The sequence below is a fragment of the Perca fluviatilis genome, chromosome 3, assembly GCF_010015445.1.
Source record: "Perca fluviatilis chromosome 3, GENO_Pfluv_1.0, whole genome shotgun sequence".
Taxonomy (NCBI): Eukaryota; Metazoa; Chordata; class Actinopteri; order Perciformes; family Percidae; genus Perca; species Perca fluviatilis.
This window is the reverse complement of record NC_053114.1, coordinates 43523328-43533327: the sequence shown is the minus strand read 5'-3', so window position 1 is coordinate 43533327 and position 10000 is coordinate 43523328. Positions and strand designations below refer to the sequence as shown.

General features: G+C 45.1%; 1 non-coding gene and 1 pseudogene across 1 annotated transcript; one reads left to right on the top strand and one right to left on the bottom strand.

The window, feature by feature from the left end:
- Positions 1–10000, bottom strand: part of LOC120556521 — a 193140-nt pseudogene that overhangs the window by 171508 nt on the left and 11632 nt on the right.
- trnaw-cca lies at positions 5675–5747 on the top strand. The gene has a single exon. It is a non-coding gene; the product is annotated as a tRNA-Trp (tRNA).

Below are 10000 nucleotides of genomic sequence, written 5' to 3'. Positions count from 1 at the left end.
TTCCTAAGGTTCTGAAATGCAATCATTTTAAAACATTTTTACCAAGAGGCGTGAGCCCATGGTTTGGCCCCTCAAAAACGGAAATGCCCTGAGGCTGCAGTGGCCTGGATGCCCCGTCCACACCGCCCTGTTTCTCTGCCTCTTTTTCGGTCAATATTTTGTCTTATCTTATCGGGCAACATCGAGGGAAATGCTGCGCACATAACCAGCGGTGTGTTTGATTTCATAATCGCCAACTATTTTGATAATCGAAGCAAATTTTCATGCGAAAAAGGCAGAAAAGGCTGTTTTCAGCCCCATATATGGAGATTTCCTGCTCTTTTCCCTTTTGTATCATGTTAAACTGAATATCCTTTGGGGTTTTGGACAAATCAAGACATTGAAAGACATCACCTTGGACTTTCAGAAACTGGGATCGACATTATTTTTTTCATAGACCAGACGATTAATCCAGAAAATAATCAGCAGATTCATTTGTCAATGAAGATAACTGTTAGTCGCAGCCTTAATAGAATTCTGCACGGTGGCTTTAACATGGACAAATGTGCTTTCTAAAGTTTAATTGCAATCCACACATGCAATTCTGATGTTAGGAGGTTAGGAGCTGACTGTAGTGCTGGAGGAGAAGTTAGAGAGATCACGCAGAGCGTTGGGCTCCTCTGGGGAGCCCCGACATCCAGGGCACACGTCAGAGGAACCTTCAGAGGAACCTCGCCCGCCCGCCGAGAGCAGCTAAACTCATGTTTATCATCAAATTATTTAGCATGGTATAATTAATTTACCAAATCATCTATAACCTCTAGGCATGCCAGTGTAAGTCATTTACACCTGCAATACACACACACACACTTACAATGGTTACCATAGCTACGCAGTGTAATGAAGAGTTTCACAAATAAGGTATTGCAGCCAAGGCCCCAGAAAGACATGGTTGTGTGTGTGAGTGAGTGTGCCTCTGTGTGTGCCTCTGTGTGTGTGTGTGATTACTGCAGAGAGGCTGTCTTTGCTGTAATGCAGCACTGCAGCCCAACTCACACCACGCTGCAGGTCACAGAGACAGAGCGCTCCCTTGAAAATACTGCAACACACACACACACACACACACGCACATGCACACGCACACGCACACGCACACTTCACGTGACCCTCACTGACATAATGCATCTAAACCATACAATGATATAGGTTGTTTATTCCTCCACACTTATACGACCCACAGGAGCGTTTTATATCCTCATATCTAAACCAGAGAGCGTACCAATCACGGTCGTTAGCGTTGTGAACCGGTCACAGTTTGGTCGTTAGGTTTAGGCTCCAAAACTACTTAGTTAAGTTTAGAAAAAGATGGTGGTTTGGGTTAAAATCAGGACTTTTTTTCGGGGAGGACAGTCTCATGTATTTAGGAATGTTTGTTATTAAGTATTGTGTCTCTCTCACACACACACACACACACACACACACACACACACACACACACACACACAAGTGCATGGCAATATCTTTGTGGGGACCCGTCATTGACATAATGCATTCCCTAGCCCCTTACCCTAACCTTAACCATCACAACTAAATGCCTAACCTTAACCCTTACCCTAACCTTAACCATCACAACTAAATGCCTAACCTTAACCCTTACCTAACCTTAACCATCACAACTAAATGCCTAACCTTAACCCTTACCCTAACCTTAACCATCACAACTAAATGCCTAACCTTAACCCTTACCTTAACCTTAACCATCACAACTAAATGCCTAACCTTAACCCTTACCCTAACCTTAACCATCACAACTAAATGCCTAACCTTAACCCTTACCTAACCTTAACCATCACAACTAAATGCCTAACCTTAACCCTACCCTAACCATCACAACTAAATGCCTAACCTAACCCTACCCTAACCTTAACCATCACAACTAAATCCTAACCTAACCCCTACCCTAACCATACAACTAAATCCTAACCTTAACCCTACCCAACCATCACAACTAAATCCTAACCTTAACCCTACCCTAACCTTAACATCACAACTAAATCCAACCTTAACCCTTACCTAACCATCACAACTAAATGCCTAACCTTAACCCTTACCTAACCATCACAACTAAATGCCTAACCTTAACCCTTACACTAACCTTAACCATCACAACTAAATGCCTAACCTTAACCCTTACCCTAACCATCACAACTAAATGCCTAACCTTAACCCTTACCCTAACCATCACAACTAAATGCCTAACCTTAACCTTAACCCTTACCCTCACCCTAACCATAACCTAATTCTATCCCTAATCCTAAAACCAAGTCTTAACCCTCAAACAGCCCTTTAAACTTGTGGGGTCCAGCAGTTTGGCCCCACAAAGCTATTGGGACCCCACAAGTATACTGGACTCCCGGTTTTTGGACCCCACAAATATAGTTAAACAAGAACACACGCACACACACACACACATGCGCACACACACACACACACACACACACACACACACACACACACACACACACGCCTGGGAGCAGTGGTACCTGCCAGCAATACCAGTAAAGTGAGTATAATGGCGTTTCACACGCCCTGCCCCTCCCCCCGCCTCTTAATCTCATTATGCCACATGATTGGATGTTACACTGAGGCTGCGGGCTCGAGGCGACGCAGCTCATCTGCACACGCTGCGGCTGAAGGGCCATCTGTGTGGACTGAACCCCTATTCTGAGGCAGGAAGGGGTTCTTCCAGAGCCCGCCAGACCATCTGGGAGTGCCACACCGTGTGAGCGGCCCGCTGGTGCAAACGGACATGTGAACAGCACAGGCTATTCGTACATATTACTATGAAAAAGCAATGCACTGTAATTGATGCATGCACCACATTGACTTCCGCTATACGAGAAGACTTTCGTTCCTCGGGAGTGTTTTAGCCTAACCCAAGCCACGGTCTTTTTCCTAAACGTAACTAGTGGTTTTGGTGCCTAAACTGAGCTGCAGTCGCCCGTAATGCTCACTTTTTGTCAGCTAAACTCAACTGCCACGGCCTCTGAAAAGACCCTCATCTGTCGGAGCCCTGTACTTGGCTCACAGTCACATTCTGTCAGCTAAACTCAACTAGCAAGTGTGGCCGGGTTAGCTCAGTTGGCCGAGCAGGCCGCGGGTTTGACTCCGTCCTGCGGCCCTTTGCTGCATGTCATTCCCCCGTCTCTCTCTCTCCCCTTTCATATCTTCATCTCTCCTTTGAAAATAAAGGCCTAAAATGCCCCAAAAATTATCTTTAAACTCAACCAGCAACTGCCGCTGATACGACCAACAGCTCACGGAGCTGTATAGCTTTGCAGCCAGCGTCACGTGACCAAGCCGGCAGGAACCAGTTCACAAGAACGCGTTAAACAGCAAAAGGTGGAACGAGCTGATGAGCAAATAGAGAAAAACCTCATCAAGGTTTCGAATTGAACCGGACTTTCCATTCGCCGTGAAATTCCCCCCCCCCCCAAAAAAAAACAACAACAAAAAAAGCCCTCGGCCATCCCATCGTGCATTAGTCAGGGGTTTTAGTGGACGGAGGAAGAAAGGGGAGTTTATTTATCTAATGTGAGATACCAGAAATTCCATATTGCTACGAAATGAAGTGAGGGTAGAGCGTGGGCACGGGGCCGGATCAGGGAGAGGGAAGGAAAGCAGCTCTTCAGATGGTAATTTCCTCTGCTTCACTCCTGGACGCTGTAAGTGCTGACTGAGGGGAAAAAAAGTCCAGATTGCTTTTGGAAAGGCATGAAAGAGGGTTTTTTGAGAAAGAGAGAGAGAGAGAGAGAGAGAGAGAGAGAGAGAGAGAGAGAGAGAGAGAGAGAGAAGGGGGGATTTATGCTCAATTTCATTAAGTTTTTGGCTTGGGGAAGAGGGCTGCGGGACCATAAGGGGCTTATCTGGAGCCATAACCCATTCCCGTTTGATTACCGGCTATTGATTGAGGCATTAAATTGGTCTCTGTTGAATAGGGCAGCGTGTGAAGACGTGCTGGCCGGGGCTATCAGACCTAACAGGAGGTGAAGAAGAGATGGCGGACAAACAGCCCTCAGCCACAGTGGCTGAGCAGCTCTATGTGAGATCACTGTGTAAAGTGTTAGAAACCTACAAGTTCGAGCAACGCTGGAGCCTTGGGCGGCTTTCACACCTAACCCGTTTGGTGCAGCGTAAACGACCTCTGGTGTGCGTTTAGTTCGGTTCATTTGGCGACCGCTGTAAGGGCACATTCAGAGCGGGAAAAGCAATTTGTCGCAGGGTTGTGCGGTGGTGGGAGTGTCACTTCCAGTGGCTCATTTGTGGAACTTCCTGTTGTGTTCTTCACCCCCCCCCCCCCCCAAAATATAGCACACGTAGACGTTATTAGGGCTTTAACTAATGATTTTTTTCACTCACGATTATTTGGTCTATTTTTTGGATGAATGGATTAGCTGTTTGGTCAATAAAATGTCAGAAAATGGTGATCAGTGTTTGCCACAGTCCAAGATGACTCCACAGAGGAGAGAAGAAACTAGAACATATTTATATTTAAGAAGCTGGAATCAGACAAGTTTTTACTTATTTGGATAAAAAAAACGGACTCAAACAGATTCATCGTTTATCAAAATAGTTGGTGATTACTCTTTGCATCTCTAGACTTACATTTCCAAACAGCTCCTTTCCGCTTTATGTACCAGATGTGCAGCCATTACTGTAAATCAGTAATAAATAGCTGGACTTCTGCACTGGCAGCATCTGCTGACAGCTATCAGCTGACCACTGCTCTGGCTGCAGGGTCGGTGTTCAGCATCTCCATCTTAACAGGTGTTTGAAATCGGGCTGGTTAAGTGTTGATGATTGGGCGCGATGGAGCCTGGTGGCGCTGCTGCTGCCCAGTGGAATCTCCAGACCTCTGATCCATACAGACGTCATCAACAAGGCATCACACGCACGCCTAGTGTGCTGAAGGCAGGCGGAGCCATCGCAGCGGGTGGCAACACGGTCCCACGCGTACACATGAACGTGATCGACGTCATCGGTGCAGACACGTGCTACGCATTCACTGCTACCAACGGAACAATCACCAGCGCTCGCATGGCGATTACCAAGCTGTGCACGCAGGATGCAGGAGTTGATTAAAGCTCTACCTACCACATAATAAACAGTAATTGACTGGGGATTTATTCAGGACACGAGCCTGTACATACAGCAGAGGTAATGGAGCTAGGAGAGTAGGGCAGAGGGGTCCCCAGAGACAACACTCCTTCGCTAACAGACATCAAGAGAGGTAGGAAGGACAGAGGGAAGAAGAGGAGACAAGGAGGTGAAGACTGTTGAGTAAAGCAGACACTGAAGAGCTGACAGGAAATGAGGGAAGACAGAGATGGGAAGTGCTATGCATTAAAAGGTCCTCTGGACGTTGCTGTTACACCACCAGGGTTCCCCTTTAAAAAAAAAAAATCTAATCGGGCGCCCGGTTAGCTCAGTTGTAGATTAGGTTTACTCCTCGACGCAGCGGGCCCGGGTTCGAATCCGACCTGCGGCCCTTTGCTGCATGTCATTCCCCTCTCTCTCCCCTTTCATGTCTTCTGCTGTCCTATCAAAATAAAGGCTGAAAATGGCCAAAAAATAATCTAAATTACTCTAATCAGGCCTACTTCAGGCTCATTTTAAACTGAGCAGCCTTTTCTGTGACCTTGTGGCGTTATCGGTAGCGCCTCTGACTCCAGATCAGAAGGTTGCGTGTTCGAATCACGTCGGGGTCAATTATTTGATTGCATAATAAAATCGTAATAGTAATAGTAATTGTAATAGTAAAACAAACTGACGATTTGTGGCGGAGGTAGAGCGGTTGTCTACTGATCGGAAGGTCTGCGGTTCCATCTCCTGCACTCTACACATCCAAGTGTCCTTGGGCAAGAACACGAAATTGCAGTCGGTGCGTTAATGTCTATCTGACAAGCAGCTGGCACCTTGTGTGACAGCCTCGGCCCCCCTTGAAGGAAGGGGGGGAGAAAGGAGTATATAAAGTTTTTTGCGAGAAAAAAAAAAAGATGGTAAGACCAAAAAAGAGCTATATAATTTATATGCAGGCCATTTATCGTTTTACGTGGGAAACAATTGGTACTGGCACATATTCAATATTAAATGACTCATGGAGAAAAAAAAGAGTTGGCATCCATGGGACTTCCATTAGGACATAAGTAATTTGAACACACACACACACACACACACACACAAAAAAAAAAAAAAAAAAAAAAAAAAAAAAAAAAAAAAAAAAAAAAAAAAAAAAAAAAAAAAAAAAAAAAAAAAAAAAAAAGGGGGGGGGGGTTGGGTTGTTGTAGAAAAAAAAAAAAAAAAAAAAAAAACACACACACACACACACACAATAGGAGGGGGGGGAAGGGTTGGTTCTGGGTTCCGCCCTCCTAAGTAATTCGCTCAATTTTCATTTCCCTTCAGTACTCCGTCTGGGTTTGCGGTATATTCTTAGGTTTTGTCCGATCAAATTTTAACAGGTCCAATCAGCGAACAGAGGGAGTGGCTGAGGACAATGACGTTGAGGTTTGGTGCGGCGGAGAAAAGACGCGGTCCGTTGTGGCAACGCTGCCGAATATCCAGAAGTTAAAGCCCGAGAAAGACCAATCTTTGCTGAGTTGTGTTGGGGGCCATGATGTCGTGGCCCTCCTCCCCACGGGGTTCGGGAACAGTTTGATTTCCCAGCTCGCTCCGTTAGCGGTGAAGGAGTTGGCTAAGGCTAACGCTAGCTATGCTAAGCCGATAGTTGGTGTCATCTCCTTTCTTGTTAGCCTGGTCCTACCAGACAGTACGTAGGAGGGCGGAGCCAGGCTACCAGAGTGGCTCTGGGCAGATCCAATAGTTTTAAACTTTGACTTCAAGGAAGTTAATACTTGTCAATGGAGAGTGGCCAGACTCTCTGAACAAATGAAATGGACCAGAGTCTGGTAGGACCAGGCTAATGGACCAGAGTCTGGTAGGACCAGGTTAGTGTACCAGAGTCTGGTAGGACCAGGCTAATGGACCAGAGTCTGGTAGGACCAGGCTAGTGTACCAGAGTCTGGTAGGACCAGGCTAATGGACCAGAGTCTGGTAGGACCAGGTTAGTGTACCAGAGTCTGGTAGGACCAGGCTAGTGTACCAGAGTCTGAGGCTAATGTACCAGTCTGGTAGGACCAGGCTAATGTACCAGAGTCTGGTAGGACCAGGCTAGGCTTCTGGGGCTCCAGCCCCAAATATTTTCCCAAAAGCCCCAAATATTTTAGGGTTTTAAAATAACTTCATTGACTTTGTGTCATTTCCTCTCAATTTGTTTGACTGGATCGGAAAATCAATGAAGCAATAGGGTTATTCCTGGGTTCATATTGTGAATATGTGTTTAAGATGAGTAATGCTGTTTACGCCTCTGTTTGCCTCTTTTTGTAGTGGCAGGAGTGAAAATGAGTCATCCTCAACATTTGTTTTGTTCTGGTTTCAGAATGATGAAGAATGTTGGAGAACAATTACATACAGTACAAACCAGGATGTCGGCTCTACAGGACGATTCTTTATTCCTCGGCAACTATCATGTCTTTCACAAATGATGTACAGATTTAGGCATTCTTGTATCAAATGCCTTGAAAAATAGTGCGAATACCTGCCGTAAATGGAGCACGCACCCAGCCTCCCACCCCCATAGGTTTGGGCTGAGCCCTGAATGTTTAAAATGTCTGGCTCCGCCCCTGCACGCAGATGCATCCCAGCACACTTCAGCTACCTGAATATTTCAGCAGCAGCAGCATGCCGAGGTGCACTGGGAGACTTGTTAGTGACTGACAGCCACAGGCAAGATGACAGCCATCTAAACTAACTCAATGCTGTGTGTCTGCGAGCCCAGGGCGACCCAGGAACAAACGAGCACTGCATGTCAAAGTGTGCGTGTGTGTGTGTGTGTGTGTGTGTGTGTGTGTGTGTGTGTGTGTGTGTGTGTGTGTGTGTGTGTGTGTGTGTGTGTGTGTGAGAGACGAGCAAAGGCTTCGGCTAATTGAATCACACTAACAGCATCTCTCCGTCGAGCCACGCGCAATAAACAATGCTTTGTTCTTCCTGTTCTCGCGCTATCAAAGATAATTTTTTATCTGGGTTGAAAAAATGTTTTCCCTTTTTTTCTTGCATCATTAATTTGCTTTACACTTCTAAGAGCAAAGTGTATTAGAGTCTGCTTTTATCCTCGCTATGGCTACTCTCAACACATCTCTCCCTGTGCTACTGTGTGGAAACAAACCTGACTTTGAATAGAAATGAAAGTAGTTTAAAAGGTTTAATATGAAACCGATTCCTAATCGATCGGTATCTTCCGTACCAAATTGCAACGCAGATTTCCGTACCTCATTTACGTGCCATTGAAATGCCTGCGCTGCCCTCTGGTGCTCCGAATCGGACGTTACAGGCAACAGAGGCATCGCTGCATGTGACTAGCTAACACTACACTTGGCAGCAAGTAAGGTTAACCTACCGTTAGCTAGTAGCTGGATTAAACACGGTAAAAATGCTTACAGCTTAACGGTGTAACATGTGGCTGTTTTTCACTGGAAAGGATTCCAACACCGGGACATCCAACAGTCTGCAGCTAAAGACACAGAAGAGACTAGCTGACCTTTAAGACAACATTGACACCGTTGGGGAACAACATCGATGGGACTAAAACAGGTTCTAACCCTCGTGTTGTCCTCCAATTTCAAAATCAGAAATATGTTGGTTTTTTTAAAATAAACATTACCCAAAAATTTGATGGATTCCATACAATGCTCTTCGCACGTACAATTCAACACGATCACTACTTTTATTGCATTTTGGATGTTTTATTCAAGTTTTAGCATTTCAAATAAATTGAAATGGTTTCAAAACTGTATTGAATACTGTATATTGAAGTCTCTGATTATCCATCAACATACGTTCCCCTAATATTACTCTAAATATTTCATAATTTCTCCTTTTTTTTAACTCAAAAATTAGGTATAATTTCCTACAAATGAGGATTATTGTCCATGAATTCCAAAAATAAGTGTAAACCTCGTGGTAATAACTTGGTGTTAGCGGTGTATGGTGGTTGGGTAACAAAAGCATAAAAACGAAAAAAAAAAAAACGACAAATGTGTTGAGGAAAGGGATATAAATGCCAAAAAAAGTGTCAAAAAGGTGTTCACCTTTTAGGAGGACGACAAGTGCACGGTCAATCGGAAGACAACACAAGGGTTAATGCTTGTTATGGTCAGCACGGTCTGGCAATGCGGTCAGCGCATGGTCGCCGCGAACCGTCTTGTCGTTGATACTGATTGAGCTCAAAGCGCTCAGACCAGCTCCAAGAACAGACTTCTTCTCTTCCATAGTTGAAATGCGGTCTATGCGACTGATTCCGCACTGTAACAAAATCTTGGTGATGCGCGGCTCGGTGATCAGACCCTCTGTGCACATTTGCCCAGGCCGTATTTGCGTCATATCGCCGTCCAGACCGCCCCGAACACGCTGAATGCACGAAGCATAAAACACGTTCTAATAAGCTCATGGTGCATTCAAGTGCACCTCAAGAAACTCAATCTGTTGTTGTAAAGCACTGCTATCCAGTGGTTCTTTTTGTTGTTTTAACAGCAATTGACTGCTAAAATAGGTTATTGCATTTTGAATAAATTGTATATATTTGACCATAGCAATAAACAAGCCGTTCTTTAATGTCGCGACATGTCGTTTTGTGCTCTCTCTTTTTTTTAAGTATCAGTACAGGCCCTGTTTGAGTACCGTTTTAACATTGGGATCAAAATAAACCCAAATGATACCCGACCCTATTACGTCCACAATGACAATACTACAAATGGACACCATTGGCAGAGCTTTGTTCAGTTTCTGTCTCTTCCCATCTCTCGACTTTTTCCTGCTAAATGTGGAAGCGTCTGTGTAAACCGGGGGGGGGTGTATTGTATCTGGCGAACATCGAGGCATTAGCCGATCTCAGAAGGATGAAAAT